Below are 21,976 nucleotides of genomic sequence, written 5' to 3'. Positions count from 1 at the left end.
TATCCGCAGTGTAAACAGAAGGACATGTGCCACTTATGGATCTTGACCTTAAAACACTGACTGCCTACTTCCCTGTGGTTTTTTTTCCACTGTCTTTCCCCTAGAACATGGGTGAGCCTATGACAATGGGTTTGGAAATTGCAGAACTACAAGGTGGGAGAAAACGGTGTTCCTGAATGACAGTGTGAAACAAAACCACTCAGCTGACTTGGACTTTGTCACCCATGACTGTTATAAGAGAGAGAAATTAATTACTATGTTCTTTAAGCCACTGTATTTTGGGCCTCTTTATTACATCAGCCTAGCTTTTACCCTGATTTATGTACTCATTTTATTTTATTTTGAATTATTTGCTGACTTTATATTACAAATTTATTTTTGGGGCTAAATGGGTTTGAAATAACGCTTTGTACATTAAAGTTAATAGTCCTTTGTTGTATATAATTTCATTTTCTTTCAAATTCTTCTTAGGCAATTACATTTCTCAGTTATCTTGGAACCATGTCCAATGCATTTCTTCATTTTACTTAGGGAAATATTCTATGCTAATATACATAATGCTATTAATGAGAGTCCTGAAACTAATATTCTCTTTCTGCTTCTGCCATTAACTCATCTGTAAAATTAATTTCCAAGACCTCTTCTAGTTGTATAATTCTGTGATTCAGAATAGCTTTCATACTCGGGAACTAATAAAGACACAAAAATCTAAGGGCTACAACTTAACTTCTTAAACCACAAGAAGAACGAGATAAGTATTATAGATTATCTAGCTATTTTTGGCCATTTCCTTCTTTTTTCTGTGTTTCTTAAAGAATTGGAGATGGGACAATAACATAAGGGAGATTTCAATAAATTTTTTGAAGCTGGACATTAGATAGAGGAATGAGAACTGAATTAGTTGGGTTACCATCTAAGTGATTATAGTGGGGGCCTACTGATGTAGTTAATCACCATGCAGAACCTATGAGAGATTCATCAATTGAAGGTGTCAAGTACTGTGAAGGATAAACATAGACCCTTTCTCATATCTCAGGAGAGGAGAGTTTTAATCAGGATCAGGGGGTACCTGGCATTTAAGAGTACAGGGGTGAGAGGTAGGGATGAAAACATGGTATGTAGTGAAAATCTTCATACTGAAATGTGGAATCCTCAGTCACTTCCTTTATTCCTAGCATTTCTGAAGTAATGTGTATAGAAAACTCTGAATGACCCTAGAGAAAATATCTTAAAGTGCTGAAATTTGAATTTCTTCCCATGAAAAGTGCCTAATACAATGAAAATCCATATAATGGCATATCATCATAAACTTTCAGAATAGGAATAAAGAAAAAAAAAATCCTAAAGTCTTCCTGAAGGTAAAACAGGTCATGAATAAAAGATCAGAAATAAGAATGACATTAGTTACCTCAAGAACAAAACTGAAGCATGAAGAAAATAGAGCCATACTCTTACAACTGAAAGAAAAAATAATTCTTACTCAATTAAGTGTGAGGATAAAGATATTTTCAAATTCTCAGTGTTTCAAAAAGTGACCTCCCATTCACCTTGTTTCCCCTAGGAATTGATTGGAGGATATGTTAAAATGAGGGAGTAGATCAAGAAAAAGGAAGAGGTGGAGCCGTGAAAAGAGGGGAAGACATTGTGAAGGGAATTATTAGGATGATGGCTGTGTAAAGATGGAGAGAGCAGACAGTCTAGAGTGGAGCAGGAGAATGGAGGAGCTGAACTGACCTCTCCTGGATAGACAATTTGAAGTAGTAGAAAACTTGGAAAAAATTTTGCTAGGTCTGTTTGAATCTTTGGGGAAAATTAGAGATAGGCACATAACAGGCCAATCAAAAAAAAGTTAGGTATTAACTAGGGAAAATAATCTTATGAAACACCAACATAATTGTAGTATACTTGGCGGTATACAGTGTTTACATAATCACAATGCTGTAAACTCTGACTACTGATCTCACCAAACAATTACAAGTATATTAGAAAAGAGGGTGGAGGTGAGATACGTGTTTATGAGATTATTAAATCTTCATCTGTCTCCAGTGCTATTTTATCTTTAAACTATGAATGTGAATTTCTATAGTAAAATAAAAAATTATTATAGACAAGAATATATCCATACTTTGCATTCGATTTCCAGAAATTTTCTTGGAATAACCTTTTAAAACTGCTGTCTGTGCTTTTAGAATTGATCATTGCAATGCTCCAACTGTAAGAGCAAGAGCAATGCAGTTGTATTTTTAAGATATTGTAGACACACTTTTAAAAGTGTTCTTCTTAGGTCAAACTTCATTTCTTGTTTTTTTAAAAACTTTACCAGTATTTCAATATTCTTTAGCCACTGGTTTTCAGTGAAGGTTGAAACCCTAAAGTTCCACAGAATCCTTAATAACAGGTCTCCTTATCCTACATGAAATGGAAAAATATATGATTTGATGATTAAGGGTTCATTCTAAACAGAATCGAAGGGAATTATATATCACATTTTTATATTTGGGCACAAGTTTTATATCTTTTAACAATCATATTAAGTTACTTGCTCTTTCTTCTAACCCTTTGTTCTCCAGAGGTCTTGCCATGCTTTCTGAATAGAATATCCTTTCCACTGTTTGTCTCTTGATTCATATTTGTGCCTTTATCAAACATCAATTTAAAATAAATTTTCTTCATCAAGACCACTTGAATGGTTCTACTCTACACTGATCATTCCATTATTCCATTTCTCTTAGCATTGATTTTTTGTTACATTAATTTGTACCTATTTCCATGTCATCTTTGCATGTGTTGTTATATCTTTTCATCTGCATTTTGTTCCCCTATTATATTGTAAATTCTCTGAGAATGAGGGCAATGTCTTTAACTTCATTTGCATATCTCCATGACATCCAGTAGAGAATGCCATTTGAAGGCAGCACTCAATTAAATCACATTTAATTGAGTGACATGACAAAATCATGTCTAGCTTTGGAAAATATGGTTTATGAGGCACTAAGTATTGTTGTTATATATACTTTTTTCTTAAGAATTCTTTAGGAAACATACATATACAGTATTATGTAGAAGATACATGCTGAGTGGCTTCAAAAAAACTTACCACCCAATGTACTGACTTATAATTTAAAAAAATTCAGATGGCAGATAACAAAATATCATATATATATGCAGGTTGGACAAATAATATTAATTCATTCCAATAATATCCAAAATAAACAAACAACAAAATTTTATCGTATGTTCTTTCTCTCCATAGTTTAAGAAGTAGTCAACCTGAATTTATATATTTACATTAAAAATGTATGTTGAGAATGGTAAAATTTCTAACAGAGTTTGGCTTTCTATAGTATCCAGAATGTATATAACCTCTTTAGCTTGGTTTTTTGCAAACATGCCTCAAACTCCTTTTTCAATCTCATCAAAATTGTATCAAATGCGCAGTTCCAGAATTCTGCTTTTGACTCCCTAAACACAGAATCTTAAAATATTAAAGCTGGAAGAGTTCATTAAGTTCCAAGAATTCCCAAATATTCCAGAGCAACAGAATCAGGAAAGAATTCATAAAACTGAAGATCCCAGGCCCTATTCCCAGCAGTTATCACTTATGAGGTAGGGCCTAGAAATCTATTATTTTAACAGGCACCCTACTTATTCCTAATGTATTGACAAATCAATGATTTAGTCTAGTTTCTTCATTATAGATATAAATAAAGACATTATACATATGTAAGTATGTGTGTATGTATATGGATGTATTGTAAATGTCATGCTGCTCCTCAGATGTAAGTAAATTCTAATTTTTCTTTTATTTTTTATTGAAGTATAGTTGAATTACAATGTCGTGTTAATTACTTCTGTACAGCAAAGTGACTCAGTTATACATATATGTACATTCTTTTTCATATTCTTTTCCATTATGTTTTATCACAGGATATTGAATATATTTCGCTGTGCTATACAGTAGGACCTTGTTGTTTACCCATTCTATATATACCAGTTTACATCTGCTAATCGCAAACTCCTAATCCAGCCCTCTCCCACCCTCCTACCCCTTGGCAACCAGTAGTCTATTCTCTATGTCCCTGGTGAATTCTAATTCTTAATCCCTCCCTGCTCCCATCCCCTGTGTCCCATGGCACACTTCCACCTATATCCCTTGGGCAGTTCCATCTTCAATGCTTTGCCCACACTCTTTCCCACCTGCTGTGGCCTCTCTTTTCCTTTCGGTCAAATCAGTCTTTATGGTACATATCTATCAAGATGCCTTCACCATCTCACATTCATACAGTTATCTTTCTTCACTAAATTCTTGTTGAACCCTTTATCTGACACTGAATCAGATACTGCTGGCATGAAGATTATTTATGGATAATAGTGAATTCTACTCTGGCTTGTGTTCCCATCAAGCCTATTAGAAATTCTATCCTGAGAAAAATTTTACCACCATGGGGCAGGGGGGTAACCTTATTAATGGCAACAAATCCATACTCATTTTGGGAAAGTGTTTTAACTATCAGCAAACCACATCAATGATCTGACATAGTCTGAAAGTATCATGATATCTCAGTTTCTCAGAAAAGAGATTCTCAAATTTAATGCACAGATGAATCACTTGCAGTTGGAATCTCTTAGTATGGTCCAGTGGTATTTTAATCTACACACATTATTCTATTACTTAGCTTTGGATTTGATTTTCTCTCTCATTAAATTGGAAATCTCACAAAGTATTCTGTCTTCGCCATATCCTGCATAGCCTCTGTGTATCATATACATAATAAATGATTAATAAATAATTGAACTGAATAATTAAATTTGTTAAGACTGCTACCTAACTTTCTCATTTTAAAATCTCTTGTTAAGACACTTAAAGCAGAAGTTTGATTGGAAGAGATCTGAGCTGCACCGTAGAAAATCCTTTCTCCTTTGTTTAAGCCAAAAGTAAAAGGTAAGAAAAAGGTAAAAGATGTCATTCTCAAAAAGAAAACCCCAGAATATGTAAAGAGTGGGTCTTCTTTTGCCAGCATCAACTTCAGTTCACATAATTATTTATATGAAACTTGCAAATTAAATTATTTATTTATTTACAAAATCAGCTGTGCTAGATTTTAGAATTTAGAAATAATTCTCACCCATGAAAGATTAATAACTGTTAGAATAAATGTTCTTGTCCCAACTGGCTTTATTATTTATTTATTTATTTATTTGGCTGAACCGGGTCTTAGTCGCAGCATGCAGGATCCAGTTCCCTGACCAGGGACCAAACCCGGGACCCCTGCGTTGGGAGCATGGTGTCTTAACCACTGCACCACCAGGGAAGTTCCACCAACTGGCTTTAGAATTTAACTAAAAAATCAGACAGGCCTGTCTCTCAAGGAAGAGCTTGTATAAAATCAGTTGCAAAGGACACTTTCCCTATTGTCATGTTGCTTATCAGTTTGTTTTATACAAGCATCTGAATGCCATGTGTGACTCTCTAAGGTTTAATGGATCACCAGAGTAGTAAATTGTGGGTTCCATCTGACAAGGATGCAGGGTTTTAAACCTATTGTAGTAGGTAGTAGAGGACACTCAATGGACTTCAGACCCTCATTCCTATGCTTCTCTTTGCAGTAAATATTTCTGGAGATGCACAGACTTTTTCAGGTCTCTAGGACTCATTTAGGCCAGTAACTGTCATAAGTTTTACCAGGAATTCCTTCTTTTGGATTAAGGCTCAAAGATTCATTTGCTATAATCACAAAACCTTAATCTTCCCAGTTCATGAATATATGGCTGTATTAGTGTAACTTTAGTCCATTTATGAATATTCTTCATATCATTTGAAATGCATATAGAGAAAAAACAGCCAGTAAAGTGACAGCTGTATATTAAAAAATATTTTTTTTGCTGTGGCTCCTCCTTAAATGGGAAGGCATTAATTTTGTTTTTTATTATCAGGAGACATCTGTTTTTCAATTTAGAACTTCTTTCCCTTGCTTATAGTCATTTTATTAATTACTATGACAATATCTCTGAGATATAGGTTGGTATTGTTATCTTAATTTTATGGTTACTGCATTTAATCTATTTTATGCTATCTCTGGTCTCTAGTTTATGGCAATGTGCATCCTGGCAAAAGAGTCTGACACTTTCCCACATTTCTGTGATATAACCCAAGCACTTTGTCCCATATTTGAGAATAGCTCCATCCTATGAACCACACCCATCTTTGTAGGTATGCTGATTTCTTCACTTCTAAGTGTGAAGTTGTATCACATATTTATTACCTCTAGTAAACATTAGCATGAGGCTGTGATTCAAAGTGTCCCAAGTGGGATTTCATTTTCAGTATTCAACAATGAGGAGAGTCCTTGCATGCATGCCTTGTTCTATTAGACTTTCAATCTTGTGCCCTCCCGCCTCCCCTATTTTCTTTCATTCTCTGACAAAGAAATTCTCACTTGTTCATAAATGAATCTGATGTTCTCAGATGCAGGGAGGAGCAGAAGAGGAAAGGTAAAAAACCGGAGAGGCCGCATGGAAGAGGTTCAGAGCACAGATTCTGAAGTCAGCTGGCCTGAATAGTATCGGGCTCTGCCATTAATAGCTGGGTATTTTGAGAAAGTTACTTTACCTTGGTGTGCCTCAGTTTCTCTACCTTTAAAATGGGAATAAAGCCAGAATTTACCTTACAGAGTTTTTCTAAGGAATAAGTAGATAAGTATTTGTAAAGCACTTAGAAGGATGCCTAGCACAGAGAGTGATATATAAATAGATAAACAACAGGTGTTCTGGGTGATTGAAATTGACAATAACTGATTACAGTTTTAGGACTTTTCACTACCTTAAGAATTTGAATCATTTTAATATACAAATTTGTATAGAAAAATCAAAGTTTCTATATTATATATATATTTCTTTCCTTTGTTGCTACAGGCCATTTATTAGACAATGGAAAAGAGATCATAACAGTAAATTGTTACATTGGAATGGTTACTACAAGAGACAAATACTCTTCTTGGCCTGAGTTCACTAAGTCCACCTTGTAAGTAGACATGGAAATAATACTTATTACTTCCTCTAGGAGTCTCCTGGGCAATTCTACAAGATACTTTGCCTGGAAATTTCTGTGAATAAATTGCTAACAATTTGCTAATGAGTGAGTCATAATGTATATTAGTCGTTTTTACCTACACAAGGAGAACACCCTTTTCCCAAAACTCCCTCTTCCTTAAGGTGTGGCAAGGTCTGAAACATTCACACAAACATTTGAATAGCACTCTCTGTCTTCCAGACATTTTACAACCGTTTGAAGTAAGTTTCCAAACCAGCAAATCTCTAGGAATTTATTTTATGAATAAAAATACCATGCCTGACATTATATCAGAGAGTGTGCACTACTTATTTCATCTTCCGATTATAGCACTGTGTATTCTTTGCCCTAAAATGTCTATTTGTGTGGGGAAAAAAACCTATGGTTAAATTTAAATCTCGAATGAAAAAGGCATGGCAATGAAGCAAAAAAAGTTAGAAATAAAATTTTTTAATAGTCAAAGGCAAAAATATTGTATTCTGATTCATAAAAAATGTACTTTGGAAGTGTAAATTTCAGTTCCTCTCTTGGCAAAGTCTATTTTATCCCTGCTACTTCATTTTCTATATGCGTGGTCCTCAAAATACTACAAATGGTAAAGACATCTGACTGGGTACTGTTTTGGACTTTTAAAACAGGCACTTAACATTTTTCTGTAATGTGACTTTGTGGAACTGTTGTAATAAAATCCTTTTCAATTATAGGCTTACACATTTATGCTCAATGAAGAGAAAGACAACTAATATCATCAAATTTATGTTTTACATTTCTTTGTAGTGCTTTGAAAGACAGAATATATGTCTTGCATAAATGTATGATATATGAATATCTTCACTAATTTAGTATAGATCTCATAAGCTGGGGCATAATATCACTTAGCCAATCCATTAAAGATATCAGTTACACTATAACATAACAGTAAATAATCTTGATTCTACATGCCTCAGTTTAGCCCTCAGAGATCAAAAGCTTAGTGATCCATCTGTTAAAAACATACACATTAAAGGAGAGTACATGAAGGATTGGACTACTGTCACGAAGCAGGTCAGAGAAATTCCATAATGGCAGAGCATTAGACTGAACTTCCAGGGTTATCAACCCCCTGCTGCTTTTCGACCCTAGTTCATGGGCAACTAAACCAAAGTCAGGTATCTCAAGACCATCAGGTAAAGACCTAGGAACTTATTGGGAACAAGTCCAATTTTGGATAGCTGGAAAATCAACACACTCTCAGAGAAGCCCAACAAGACCTACGATTTTTGTGAAAGAATCTAGGAGAAGTCTAATTTCCTAGTGGCAATTTTAAAAAAATGCCTACATGTATCCCAAGTTTATATTTGAGGCTCAAACCTTCATTCAAACACTCAAAGTGCATAGAGGCTGCAGTGAAACCTCGTAAATTATAAGCAAATGGTATTTTATGAAAACACAACTTTTTATTTGGGTGATAGAAAATATAGGTAATACAAAATATAAATAAAGGTCTTCATAAGCCTCAGGTGGTTAGTTGCCTGCTGGAATACACTATGCACAGGTAATTTATACATAACAGTAAGAGTGTTCAGTGTAGATTTTTGTTAAATTTTATGACACATGGGACAATTTTGATAATTTTTCTATGACAACCACAAAATTTACTGGAAAAAAAGATGGCCTGTGGATATCTAAAGTGCTCATCTTTTCATCCAAATAAGCAATTTAAATCTAAATCCATGAGAATGTGTGATATTATTTTAATAAATATATTGTGAAATATCAGTATATTTCTTTTTTTTTTATAAATTTATTTATTTAGTTATTTATTTTTGGCTGTTTTGGGTCTTCATTTCTGTGCGAGGGCTTTCTCTAGTTGCGGCGAGCGGGGGCCACTCTTCATTGTGGTGCACGGGCCTCTCACTGTCGCGGCCTCTCTTGTTGCGGAGCACAGGCTCCAGACGCGCAGGCTCAGTAGTTGTGGCTCACGGGCCTAGTTTCTCCGTGGCATGTGGGATCTTCCCAGACCAGGGCTTGAACCCGTGTCTCCTGCATTGGCGGGCAGATTCTCAACCACTGCGCCACCAGGGAAGCCCTCAGTATATTTCTTTAATCAAAATGGTGAGAGTGGTTTTCCCCAAATTGAAGATACATTAATTACAACTGTGAAGTTGACTTGCTGTTCTATTTCACTATCCATGTCACAAAACTCAATATTATTAGAGTATGAAAATTTTTTCAGAAGAAAATCATCTTTGTTGATGTGAGATTTAACTGCTGAAATTTAAGAACTCAAATCACTAGGTGTGTTTTATACCACCAAGCTACAGTTGCTGTCGGTGTCATCCCCTGCAGCAATGTTCTAGGCATTCCAGATGGCTAGCACAGCTATTAACAAGTACATGCAAAAAATTGTGAGATGAAGTAAAACTGAGTAATTGGGACAATTGATTTATGTGTGATAAGTCACACAAGGAATTTTATTACATTATTTCAATTAAATAATTGTATGGTGAATTTTAATTCCAGCTGTAAAAATCACTGAATGATTATAATTGTGAAATGAGATTAAGAAACATAAAAACTCACAGTCTTCCAGAGATAATTTTTTTTTTTTAGATCTTAGGCTGATAAATAAGCTCTAATTTTCATAGTTATACAGGTATATATTCATTGATATAAATAGAAAATGAGATTAAGCATACAGTTCTATGTAATGAGGAGTTACATATATTCAGATAGTTTGTGCCAGTTTTATTGAATACCACCTGTTAAATAAGAAATCTGAATAGATTGATATACATATAATCAGAAGTCCTAGGGCATTTGGAAAAGGGAACAGGACTTAGAAAGCAGAGGAATTGAGGGCTTGCATCTGCTCACTTACTTGGAATGAAAGCTTGAGCCAATCATTTAGCCTCTTAAGCCTGAGTTTCTTTATCATGGAAATTTGGGGAGTGGGCTGCCTGATCTTTAAATTCCATCCAGCTCTACAGTTTTATAATTCTATTCACCTCCTATTTTATATTTGTATCTGCCTACATGATCTTTAAAATTACCTCCAACTTTTACAATTCTTTTTACTTTCTGTTTCATATTTGTATCTCATTAAGAGGAGAGGATGGGAATAGGAGAAATAAAGCCATGTTAGGTGAAGAGGCTGCCATAAAGAAAGATAATGCTCGGAATACACCTAACTATGCTGGCCTGGACAGATTTCTTCCTAGATTGAAGAACTGTTATGAATGATCTTTGAGTAAGAGAAGAAAACATACATGATGCCAGGCAAGTAGTCTTCTTTTTTTTTTTTTTCTCAGGGGAAAGAAGGTGGATGTCAGATACAGATGGAGACACTTGTTCAAGATCTGGGAGACCAGGATGCGTTTCCTGCCTTCAGGGCCCATAAGCCAAGTGGAATCCTTTCTATAAATTCTTTTCCATCTTTAATCTGGGGCTCAGGAGGGTTTTTGTTACTTGTAGCTAAAAACATTTGGCCAAAGAATTCTAACAGCAAAGTGGATGAACAACAAGAATAGCTCTTTTACAACTAAGAAAATAGACACAGGGAAATAAATTCTACCTCACTAAAGAGTAAAAACGTGCAATGGAAACAATGTGAATTCCGTCTTTTGTTCACCAGACTGGCAAAAATTTAAATGTTATATCCAGATTTTGCAGGAGAGAGGGAAATAGGTCTGTGGTTGGGTTTTTTACCACGAACAATATGGATGGAAATTAGGCAACATTTATCAAAACATAAATCGTCCATTCATATGAATGTAACCAAATAATATACAGTGTTCTATGACTGACTTCTTTCACTTAGCGTAATATTTTCAAGGTTCATTTATGATCTGGTGTGTATCAGTACTTCAGTCCTTTTCGTGGCCAAATAATATTCCATTGTATGGAGATACCGCGTTTTGTTCATCCATTCATCAGTTGACAGACATTTGGGTTGTTTCCATCTTTTAACTATTCTGAAAAATGCTGCTATAAACACTCATATACAAGTTTCTGTGTGAACATATATCTTCATTTTCTTGGGTATATACTTCGAAGTAAAATTGCTGGTCATATAGCATCTCTATGTTTAATCATTTGAGGAACTGCCAGAATGTATTTCAAAGCAGCTGTACCATTTTACATTCCCACAAGTAGGGTATGAGGGTTCTGACTTTTCCATTCCTCATCAAAACTTGTTATTATTGGACATTTTGATTCTAGCCATCCTAGTATGTGGGAAGTAATATCTTATTGTGGTATTGATTTGCATTTCCCTGATGACTAATGATGCCCAGAATCTTTTTGTGTGCTTATCAGATATTTGTATATATTCCTTGAAGAAATATCTATTCAAATCTTTTGTCCATTTTAAAATGTCTTTTTATCATTGAATTGTAAGAGTTCTTTATATATTTTGAGTACAAGTCCCTTATCAGTTATCTGATTTACAAATATTTTCTATCATTCTGTTGGCTGTCTTTTCACTTTCTTGGTGATGTTCCTTGAAACACAAAAGTTTCATTTTGTTGATGTCCAATTTATCTATCTTTAACTTAGTTGCTTATACTTTTAGTGTCATATCTAACAATTCTTTGCCAAATCCAAGGTCATGAAGTTTTACCCCTATGTTTTCTTCTAAGAGTTTTAGCTCTTACATTTAGGTCTTTGACCCACTTTAGTTAATTTTTGTATATGATGTGAGGTAAGGATACAATTTTATTCTTTTGCAAGTGGCTACCTAATTGTTTCAGCACCACTTGTCAAAAAGACCTTGCTGAACTCATCTAATGGTTCTAAGAGGGTTTTTTTTGTTTATTTTTCATGGCTTTCTTAGAATTTTCTATATACAGGATGATGTCATTTGCAAGCTGATATAGTTTTACTTCTTCCTTTTCAATCTGGATGACTTTTATTTGTTTTTCTTGCCTAATTGCAAGAAAAACAATTGGATAGAATTGCAATTCAATCCAATTGTCTAATTGGATAGAACCGCCAGTAAAATGTTGAATAGAAGTGATGAAAGTGAATATCCTTGTCTTTTTCCTGATCTTAGGGGAAAGTATTCTAGTCTTTCACCAGTAAATGTGATGTTAGCTAGAAGTATTTCATAGATGCCCTTTATTAGGTTGAGGAAGTTTCTTTCTGTTCTTAGTTTTCTGAGAGTTTTTATCATGAATGGGTCTTGGATTTTGTCAAATGTATTTGCTCCACCAATAAAGGTGAGCATGTGGTTCTTGTCCTTTATTCTGGTATTACAGTATACTACCTTGATTGACTTTTGTATGTTAAGCTAACTTTGCATTGCTAAGATAAATCCACTTGGTCATGGTGTGTAATACTTCTTATATGTTGCTGGATTCAGTTTTCTAGCTTTTTTTTATTAAGCATTTTTGCATCTATATTCATAACAGGTATTGGTCTGTAGTTTTCTTTTCTTGTGATGTCTTGGCCTGGTTTTGGTATCAGGGTAATACTGGCAACATAGAATGAGTTCAGAAGTATTCCCTCCTCTTCTATGTTTTGGAAGACTTGTGAAGTATTTGTATTAATTCTTCCTTAAGTGTTGGTAGAATTCACCAGTGAAGCTATCTGAGTCAGGCTTTTCTTTATAGGAAGTTTTAAAATTACTTATTTAATCTCTGAATATAGATATATTCAGATATCATACTTCTTTCTGAGTCAATTTTTTTTTAAAACATCTTTATGGGAGTATAATTGCTTTACAATGGTATGTTAGTTTCTGCTTTGTAACAAAGTAAATCAGCTATACATATACATATATCCCCATATCTCTTCCCTCTTGCATCTCCCTCCCTCCCACCCTCCCTATCCCACCCCTCTAGGTGGTCACAAAGCACCGAGCTGATCTCCCTGTGCTATGCGGCTGCTTCCCACTAGCTATCGGTTTTACATTTGGTAGTGTATATATGTCCATGCCACTCTCTCACTTTGTCCCAGCTTACCCTTCCCCCTCCCACTGTCCTCAAGTCCATTCTCTAGTAGATCTGCATCTTTATTCCCATCCTGCCCCTAGGTTCTTCATGACTTTTTTTTTTTTTCTTAGATTCCATATATATGTGTTAGCATATGGTATTTGTTTTTCTCTTTCTGACTTACTTCACTCTGTATGACAGTCTCTAGATTCATCCACGTCTCTACAAATGACCCAATTTCGTTCCTTTTTATGGCTGAGTAATATTCCATTGTATATATGTACCACTTCTTCTTTATGCATTTGTCTGTCAATGGGCATTTAGGTTGCTTCCATGACCTGGCTATCGTAAATAGTGCTGCAGTGAACACTGCGGTGCATGTGTCTTTTTGAATTATGGTTTTCTCTGGTATATGCCCAGTAGTGGGATTGTTGGGTCATATGGTAATTCCATTTTTAGTTTTTTAAGGAACCTCCATACTGTTCTCCATAGTGGCTGTATCAACTTACATTCCCACCAACAGTGCAAGAGGGTTCGCTTTTCTCCACATCCTCTCCAGCATTTGTTGTTCGTAGATTTTCTGATGATGCCCATTCTAACTGGTGTGAGGTGATACCTCATTGCTGTTTTGATTTGCATTTCTCTAATAATTAGTGATGTTGAGCAGCTTTTCATGTGCTTCTTGGCCATCTGTATGTCTTCTTTGGAGAAATGTCTCTTTAGGTCTTTTGCCCATTTTTGGATTGGGTTGTTTGTTTTTTTAATATTGAGCTGCATGAGCTGTTTATATATTTTGGAGATTAATCCTTTGTCTCTTGATTCGTTTGCAAATATTTTCTCCCATTCTGAAGGCTGTCTTTTCGTCTTGTTTGTAGTTTCCTTTGCTTTGCAAAAGCTTTTAAGTTTCATTAGATCCCACTTGTTTATTTTTGTTTTTATTTCCATTACTCTAGGAGGTGAATCAAAAAAGATCTTACCGTGATTTATGTCAGAGTGTTCTTCCTATGTTTTCCTCTAAGAGTTTGATAGTGTCCAGTCTTACATTTAGGTCTCTAATCCATTTTGAGTTTATTTTTGTGTATGGTGTTAGGGAGTGTTCTAATGTCATTCTTTTACATGTAGCTGTCCAGTTTTCCCAGCACCACTTATTGAAGAGACTGTCATTTCTCCATTGTATATCCTTGCCTCCTTTGTCATAGATTAGTTGACCGTAAGTGTGTGGGTTTATCTCTGGGCTTTCTATCCTGTTCCATTGATCTATGTTTCTGTTTTTGTGCCAGTACCATATTGTCTTGATTACTGTAGCTTTGTAGTATAGTCTGAAGTCAGGGAGTCTGATTCCTCTAGCTCCATTTTTTCCCTCAAGACTGCTTTGGCTATTCGGAGTCTTTTGTGTCTCCATACAAATTTTAAGATTTTTGTTCTAGTTCTGTAAAAAATGCCATTGGTAATTTGATATGGATTGCATTGAATCTGTAGATTGCTTTGGGTAGTAGAGTCATTTTCACAATATTGATTCTTCCAATCCAAGAGCATGGTATATCTCTCCATCTGTTTGTATCATCTTTAATTTCTTTCATCAGTGTCTTATAGTTTTCTGCATACAGGTCTTTTGTTTCCCCAGGTAGTTTTTTTCCTAGGTATTTTATTCTTTTTGTTGCAATGGTAAATGGGAGTGTTTCCTTAATTTCTCTTACAGATTTTTCATCATTAGTGTATAGGAACGCAAGAGATTTTCTGTGCATTAATTTTGTATCCTGCAACTTTACGAGATTCATTGATTAGCTCTAGTAGTTTTCTGGTGGCATCTTTAGGATTCTCTATGTATAGTATCATGTCATCTGCAAGCAGTGACAGTTTTACTTCTTCTTTTCCAATCTGTATTCCTTTTATTTCTTTTTCTTCTCTGATTGCCATGGCTAGGACTTCCAAAACTATGTTGAATAATAGTGGTGAGAGTGGACATCCTTGTCTCGTTCCTGATCTTAGAGGAAATGCTTTCAGTTTTTCACCATTGAGAATGATGTTTGCTGTGGGTTTGTCATATATGACCTTTATTATGTTGAGGTAGGTTCCCTCTATGCCCACTTTCTGGAGAGTTTTTATCATAAATGGGTGTTGAATTTTGTCAAAAGCTTTTTCTGCATCTATTGAGATGATCATATGGTTTTTATTCTTCAATTTGTTAATATGGTGTATCACATTGATTGATTTGCATATATTGAAGAATCCTTACATCCCTGGGATAAATCCCACTTGATCATAGTGTATGATCCTTTTAATGTGTTTTTGGATTCTGTTTGCTAGTATTTTGTTGAGGATTTTTGCATCTGTATTCATCAGTGATATTGGTATGTAGTTTTCTCTTTTTATGACATCTTTGTCTGGTTTTGGTATCAGGGTGATGGTGGCTTCATAGAATGAGTTTGGGAGTGTTCCTTCCTCTGCAATTTTTTGGAAGAGTTTGAGAAGGATGGGTGTTAGCTCTTCTCTAAATGTTTGATAGAATTCACCTGTGAAGCCATCTGGTCCTGGACTTGTGTTTGTTGGAAGATTTTTAATCACCGTTTCAATTTCATTACTTGTGATTGGTCTGTTCATACTTTCTATTTCTTCCTGTTTCAGGCTTGGAAGGTTATACCGTCCTAAGAATTTGTCCATTTCTTCCAGATTGTCCATTTTATTGGCATAGAGTTGCTTGTAGTAGTCTCTTAAGATGCTTTGTATTTCTGAGGTGTCTGTTGTAACTTCTCCTTTTTCATTTCTAATTTTATTGAGTCCTCTCCCTCTCTTTCTTGATGAGTCTGGCTAATGGTTTATCAATTTTGTTTATCGTCTCACAGAACCAGCTTTTAGTTTTATTGATCTTTGCTATTGTTTTCTTTGTTTCTATTTCATTTATTTCTGCTCTGATCTTTATGATTTCTTTCCTTGTGCTAACTTCGGGTTTTGTTTGTTCTTCTTTCTCTAGTTCCTTTAGGTGTAAGGTTAGATTGTTTATTTGAGATTTTTCTTGTTTCTTGAAGTAGGCTTGTATTGCTATAAGCTTCCTTCTTAGAACTGCTTTTGCTGCATCCCATAGGTTTTGGATCGTCGTGTTTTCATTGTCATTTGTCTCTAGGTATTTTTTGATCTCCTCTTTGATTTCTTCAGTGATCTCTTGGTTATTTAGTAACGTATTGTTTAGCCTCCATGTGTTTGTGTTTTTTACGTTTTTTTCCCTGTAATTCATTTCTAATCTCATAGCATTGTGGTCAGAAAAGATGCTTGATATGATTTCAATTTTCTTAAATTTACTGAGGCTTGATTTGTGACCCAAGATGTGCTCTATCCTGGAGAATGTTCCATGCACACTTGAGAAGAAAGTGTAATCTGCTGTTTTTGGATGGAATGCCCTATAAATATCAATGAAACCTATCTGCTCTATTGTGTCATTTAAAGCTTGTGTTCCTTATTAATTTTCTGTCTGGATGATCTGTCCATTGGTGTAAGTGAGGTGTTAAAGTCCCCCACTATTATTGTGTTACTGTCGATTTCCTCTTTTATAGCTGTTAGCACTTGCCTTATGTATTGAGGTGCTCCTATGTTGGGTGCATATATATTTATAATTGTTATATCTTCTTCTTGGATTGATCCCTGGATCATTATGTAGTGTCCTTCCTTGTCTCTTGTAACATTCTTTATTTTAAAGTCTATTTTATCTGATATGAGTATAGCTACTCCAGCTTTCTTTTGATTTCCATTTGCATGGAATATCTTATTCCATCCCCTCACTTTCAGTCTGTATGTGTCCCTAGGTCTGAAGTGGGTCTCTTGTAGACAGCATATATATGGGTCTTGTTTTTCTGTCCATTCAGCAAGCCTGTGTCTTTTGGTTGAAGCATTTAATCCATTCATGTAAAAGGTAATTATTGATATGTATGTTCCTATTACCATTTACTTAATTGTTTTGGGTTTGTTTTTGTAGGTCCTTTTCTTCTCTTGTGTTTCCCACTTAGAGAAGTTCCTTTAGCATTTGTTGTAGAGCTGGTTTGGTGGTGCTGAATTCTCTTAGCTTTTGCTTGTCTGCAAAGCTTTTGATTTCTCCATCGAATCTGAATGAGATCCTTGCCTGGTAGAGTAATCTTGGTTGTAGGTTCTTCCCTTTCATCACTTTAAATATGTCATGCCATTCCCTTCTGGCTTGTAGAGTTTCTACTGAGAAATCAGCTGTTAACCTTATGGGAGTTCCCTTGTATGTTATTTGTCGTTTTTCCCTTGGTGCTTTCAGTAATTTTTCTTTGTCTTTAATTTTTACCAATTTGATTGCTATGTGTCTTGGTGTGTTTCTCCTTGGGTTTATCCTGTATGGGACTCTCTGTGCTTCCTGGACTTAGGTGGTTATTTCCTTTCCCATGTTAGGGAAGTTTTTGACTATAATCTCTTCAAATATTTTCTCGGGTCCTTTCTCTTTCTCCTCTCCTTCTGGGACCCCTATAATGCGAATGTTGTTGCGTTTAATGTTGTCCCAGAGGTCTCTTAGGCTGTCTTCATTTCTTTTCATTCTTTTTTCTTTATTCTGTTCCACCATTCTGTCTTCCAGGTCACTTATCTGTTCTTCTGCCTCAGTTATTCTGCTATTGCTTCCTTCTAGTGTATTTTTCATTTCAGTTATTGTATTGTTCATCTCTGTTTGTTTGTTCTTTAATTATTCTAGGTCTTTGTTAAACATTTCTTGCATCTTATCGATCTTTGCCTCCATTCTTTTTCCGAGGTCCTAGATCATCTTCACTATCATTTTTCTGAATTCTTTTTGTGGAAGGTTGCCTATCTCCACTTCATTTAGTTGTTTTTCTGGGGTTTTATCTTGTTCCTTCATCTGGTACATAGCCCTTTGCCTTTTCATCTTGTCTGTCTTTCTGTGAATGTGGTTTTTGTTCCACAGGCTGCAGGATTGTAGCTCTTCTTGCTTCTGCTGTCTGCCCTCTGCTGGATGAGGCTATCTAAGAGGCTTGTGCAAGTTTCCTGTTGGGAGGGACTGGTGGTGGGTAGAGCTGGCTGTTGCTGTGGTGGGCAGAGCTCACTGAAACTTTAATCCACTTGTCTGCTGATGGGTGGGGCTGGGTTCCCTCCCTGTTGGTTGTTTGGCCTGAGGCGACCCAACACTGGAGCCTACCTGGGCTCTTTGGTGGGGCTAATGACAGACTCTGGGAGGGCTCATGTCAAGGAGTACTTCCCAGAACTCCTGCTGCCAGTGTCCTTGTCCTCACGGTGAGACACCGCCACCCCCAGCCTCTGCCAGAGACCCTCCAACACTAGCAGGTAGGTCTGGTTCAGTCTCCTATGGGGTCACTGCTCCCTCCCCTGGGTCCCGATATGCACACTACTTTGTGTCTGCCCTCCAAGAGTGAAGTCTCTGTTTCCCCCAGTCCTGTCGAAGTCCCCCAATCAAATCCCACTAGCCTTCAAAGTCTGATTCTCTAGGAATTCCTCCTCCCATTGCCGGACCCCCAGGTTGGGAAGCCTGACATGGGGCTCAGAACCTTCAGTCCAGTGTGTGGACTACTGTGGTATAAGTGTTCTCCAGTTTGTGGGTCACCCACCCATTGGTTATGGGATTTGATTTTATTGTGATTGCGCCCCTCCTACCATCTCATTGTGGCTTCTCCTTTGTCTTTGGATGTGGGGTATCTTTTTTGGTGAGTTCCAGTGTCTTCCTGTTAATGATTGCTCAGCAGTTAGTTGTGATCTCGGTGCTTTTGCAAGAGGGAGTGAGAGCATGTCCTTCTACTCCACCCTCTTGAACCAATCTCTACTGTGCCAATTTTGAGAAGTCCCTACACTTAACTATTCCTTGGATCTCCTTTTCCTTAGTCCCCCAGTATCATCCTTTCCAAGTCCCTGATCATCTGATGAAACCATCCACCACGGTCAATGAACTAATGTGGATGTATAACTCTAGCCAACTCTCCTAGGTAGGGTGGACAGCCAAATGTAACCCTGAAAATTTCTTCTCATCAGAAGTATTTCTTTCCCTATGTACTTCAGGGCTTCCTGCTTCTAGTATGTATCTTCAAATCATATAAAACCATTCATAACCCATAGTTTAACCTATTTCTTCCTTATCAGCTGGTCATGATGAAGTCTCATAAGACCATAGGTGTGGATTAAAGGAGAAATAACAGTGTACCAGGAATGGAAGTTCTGGTAGTGTGAGCATCTGCTTATGAAGCCTAATTGTGTCTCCAGGATCTGTGCAAGTCCCTTCTTTCATGTATCACTACCACTGAAGAGGATATATTACTGTGCATGTCTACCTTTATGGCTTTGTGGATTAGATATCCCCACATTTATGATGGGTATATCTGATTGCAATGTCACTTTGTTGTCTCATGGCGGTTCACCAGATATAAGATATTTCTATGAATTTCTATTTTGGTACAAATATGTAGATACAGAGGCTTCCAACTGGACTTTCTATTATAACACTTCACATTCCATAGGTCTGGTAGCCAGTGTAGATTCTGTGAATTGCCCAGTAACTTAGAAAGGGTTCCCTAGACTACAGAGCCTGAAGGAAGCAGGAGAAAGGGAAAAGAGGGTGAGTCAGGAAGGAAGGGAGAGCAAATGCAGAGGGGACTGTTAGCCCTGCCACAGATTCTGCTGCTTCTGCTATTCTGCCTCTTCTTAATTTGGAACCAATTTCAAAGTAACAGAAAATTTGCAAGACTGGAATAAGGGACTCCCCCCCCCCCATTAGTTGAGAGTAAATTGCCAACATAATGCCCATTACCCTTACGTGCTTTAGTGTGTATTTCTGACAATCTCCTTCATAACCATAACATAAACGTCAAAACCAAGAAAATCATTCCAGATGCGTTGCTGTCATCTAATCCCAAGACTCCATTCAGTTATGCCAGTTGTGCCAGTTGGTATATCTTTTATAGCAAAAGGATCCAGTCTATCATCTCATGTTGCTGTTAGTTGCCATGTCTCTTTATCCTCTTTCAGTTTGCAGTCGAATTCCCCAGTCTTTCCTTGATTTTCAAGACCATAACATTTTTGAAGATTACAGGCCAGTCATCTTGTAGAAGTTCCCTTAATCTGTGTCTGATGTTTCCTCATGATTACATTCAGGTTCTACATCTTTGGTAGGAATATCACAGAATTGATTCTGTGTTCTTCTCATTGCATCCTATCAAGTGGTGCACGATTCTGATTTTTTTCCATTATTGGTGAGGTTAACTTTGATCACCTGATCAGGTGGTGACTATCAGGCTTCTCCACTGTTTACTCTGTAATTAATAAATATTCTGTCATGAGTTACTTTGAGATAATGTTCCTCATCAAATTGAAAATGTTTCATTGATATATCATTATGGACTCATGAATGTGTTTTATTCAGTGGGTTATAATTCATTACTGTTATTCATTTTGTTGCTAAAATTGTGCTAGATTTGGCCTGTGTTATGTTTATGCCTTCAAGCTGGCTTCTGTGTCTTGGTGAAACATCATCACTTTTAAGAACTTTCTCACTTTTTGGCAGAATAAGATGTTCTAGGTTCATCTCGTTTTTTCTCAGCCCCAGCCTTGAAACCAGCCATTCTTGCGAAGAGGGCTGATTCCTTATAGTGAAGAGTGATATTTAAAAAGCAGTGTGTGGGCCCTAATTGTCTGTATTGCTATTTGAGGGTTTCAACTCCTAGACTCTCTCAGTGGCCAGAGCTAGAGAACACACAGACACACACACACACACATATACATATACATGTTCACATCTATATTTATTTCTGTATCTATCTATATAGCTTCAAAGTCATGATTTCACCCCTATATTTCTAATTTCAGTCGAACACCATGGGACTTAATCTGGTTTTCTCCCTTTCTCTATTTGTGACTCCCCTCTCTGACAGTGAGAAACATGGCTCCCATCATCTTTATTTGAGCAGTCTACTCATATGGAGACAATCTTACTTGCTGCTGCTTTCCCCCACCTCCTCATGGGTGGTCTCCTCACTTTGCTTGGCTCCAGGGCTCCACTTCCGGGTACCACACTCCACTCTGGGCCATCGTGGATTTGCTTCTTTCTCCTCAATCTATCCCCACACCTCCTAGTGTAGACACATATCTTGCTCAGCCCCAAATAATGAGTTTTGGATCGAATTGTTTAGAAAGAGAAGAAGAAGAGGGGAAAGGGCAGGGAATGGGAGAGGAAGAAATGAGAAAGAAAGGGAGAAGTTTGAGAGGTGGGAAAGGACAAATAAAAAAGGGAAGAAGAAAGTGGAAGAGAAAGCTGAATGCTACAGCTTCTTTACAGCCCAGTAATTGCTTGTCCCACTGGACACTGTCAGAGAGGCCATGCAAAACTAATGCTAGACTGAGCACTGTTCTGGGAGAGGAAGCACTCCTTTCTATCCCCTGTCTCCCATTGGGCAAAGTGTCCCCCATGGGGCATTAACTACCATGTGCTTCTGGTTGCATCACCTGACTTTTGCAGGCACTTGCTAGGGGAACCAGAGGCCCCACGGTCTGGGCAGGCCTGTGCACAGCCGTGGTGTTCTCTCTCCATTAGGTGGCCCTGCATCTCAGTCTGAAGCAGTGGCAATAGCAATAGCAGCAGATGGGCTCAATGACACACAAGCAGCTGCTTCAGCCATTCTGACTGGAAAAGGCATATGTGTGAATCTGGAGTAGTCATTAAATGGAATTGGTACAGTCCATCCCTTTCCTGAGAGGAAAAGCATGCAAATCCAATTCTTCAAGCTAGTGGCCAGATGCAATTTCCCAGAATATTAACAAACCAAGCTACAATTCATCTCTTGCAGTTTGTCCCAGAGTTGTAATTATAACCAAATATCTTCTTCCTGCACCAAGAAATTTATTTTGCATGTATTACATCATCATTATTTTGCATGTATTACATCATCATAGAAATTCTAGATTTCTCTCTTTTCAGATAGCACTTTAGCAGCCTGGATTGCTTGCAGTGGAGTGACCTCCAACTTCAAGTGTTTTG

The 21,976-nt window shown here is 36.7% G+C and overlaps 1 protein-coding gene across 8 annotated transcripts in view; it reads left to right on the top strand.

Annotated features, from left to right (window-relative positions):
* Positions 1-21,976, top strand: part of LOC309660793 (uncharacterized protein) — a 249,950-nt gene that overhangs the window by 172,752 nt on the left and 55,222 nt on the right. For 3 of the 8 annotated variants that reach the window (XR_014263609.1, XR_014263611.1, XR_014263613.1), the window contains 2 exons: positions 4,858-4,942; positions 6,913-7,021. The exons of 2 other annotated variants lie outside the window; for them this stretch is intronic. The gene's annotated coding sequence lies outside the window, so the exon portion shown is untranslated. Of the gene's footprint in view, positions 1-4,857; positions 4,943-5,232; positions 8,845-10,359; positions 10,454-21,976 lie in introns of those variants that run through there. 3 more of the 8 variants (XR_014263612.1, XR_014263615.1, XR_014263614.1) reach the window with 3 other exon arrangements.

Source organism: Balaenoptera physalus (genome assembly GCF_965194825.1).
Source record: "Balaenoptera physalus genome assembly, chromosome: 5".
In the NCBI taxonomy this organism is placed as follows: Eukaryota; Metazoa; Chordata; class Mammalia; order Artiodactyla; family Balaenopteridae; genus Balaenoptera; species Balaenoptera physalus.
This window is presented reverse-complemented; position numbering and strand designations above follow the sequence as displayed.